We start from the raw sequence: 1,373 nt of genomic DNA on the forward strand, positions 1-1,373 counted from the left end.
GGATAAGCATTGCATCTGGTTGCACCCACCCCATTCTTCTGCATACATATATTTCAACACACATACATGCTTTGAAAGAAACTCATATGTTCTCATCATTTCAGGTTTGGCCCAAGACCTTTTTTGCCCCTAAAGCAGTGTGCCAAAAGCTGTCTCTTTACCTGGTGCTATTCCTGCCTCTGCTCTTCCCACTCCCTGAATGAAAAAGGAAGGGGGAACAGCTTGAAAGAGAATGTGTGGAGGATATGAGAGTTGGCCTCATGAATGGGTAGGCCTTACATCATGTGCGTTTTGTTTTTCCTATATGAAAATAGCTCTGTAAACAATCATCATAGATGCAGTAGCTTGATGGTTGGCAACCTTCAGTCTCGAAAGACTATGGTATAAGCCTACAGCACCCGGTATTCCCCGGCAGTCTCCCATCCAAGTACTAACCAGGCCTGACCCTGCTTAGCTTCCGAGATCAGACGAGATCGGGCATGTGCAGGGTAACAGTTGCTTGTGGTTTTCAAAAAAAGGGACATGGAGCTCAGTACAATATGAACACAGCGTGAAGAGACTGGGAAATGCATGATTAACATGTTGGAATGTCAAAGCTATTGAAACATAGCAAGGAGGGGCCTTTTGTGCCTGGAAATATGTGTATATGAGCAGATACAAAGCAGATGCTTCAAGTGGTGGGCTGGGGGTGGCAGTGAAGCGCTACATCCCTCAACTACCAGCCACCTCACCTGGTTCACCACCTGCCAAGATTCTTAACCCTCCCACTTGTCCCACCCTCTTCATTCTCACTCTCCTTGGAACTTCCCTCATCCTCCAGAGCTGATAGTAAAGATCATAGCAGCAGAGCTAAAGGAATAGGTAGTGGCCACTGTAATTCTAGTCCCAATTGCTGTCCTTCAAGAAGAGAGACAGGAAAGAGAACTACCACTACTGGTGCCTCCCTCTGTGTACTATGCCTCTTCTTTGTTTCCCATTGCTTCTTCTAAACTGGACAGATGGAAGGACACAGAAGCTTCCAAGAACCTACCTAGTTTAGAAGATGCGCAATGCAAAGCACCATCAAATGCTTTGCAACAGTGCAAGGACCAGACTTGCTGGTAGGAAGGCCAAACCCTTCTTACTGGCTGGGCAAAGAGGGGTTGGATATCAGCATGAATAGGTGCTGCTGAGATTGTCCCCCTCCAGCCCCCTGACCTTCCTGGTCCCCATCCCCAATCTACCCATGATCCTCTCCCAAACTGCCCCTGCTGCCAACCTACCTGGTCCGGCATAGGTTCAGCAACCTGCTGCTGTAAAGCAGTCAGTGCCGGTCATAAAAATCTCTCTGACAGCATGCTGCTCAGCACATTGCTGGGAGTGCCAGTGGGAAG

The 1,373-nt window shown here is 48.1% G+C and overlaps 1 pseudogene; it reads right to left on the reverse strand.

Moving 5' to 3' along the window:
• Positions 1-386: 386 nt before the first annotated feature.
• LOC136646446 (5S ribosomal RNA) lies at positions 387-503 on the reverse strand (annotated as a pseudogene).
• Between the last annotated feature and the right edge of the window lie 870 nt (positions 504-1,373).

Source organism: Tiliqua scincoides, chromosome 3, assembly GCF_035046505.1.
Source record: "Tiliqua scincoides isolate rTilSci1 chromosome 3, rTilSci1.hap2, whole genome shotgun sequence".
In the NCBI taxonomy this organism is placed as follows: domain Eukaryota; kingdom Metazoa; phylum Chordata; class Lepidosauria; order Squamata; family Scincidae; genus Tiliqua; species Tiliqua scincoides.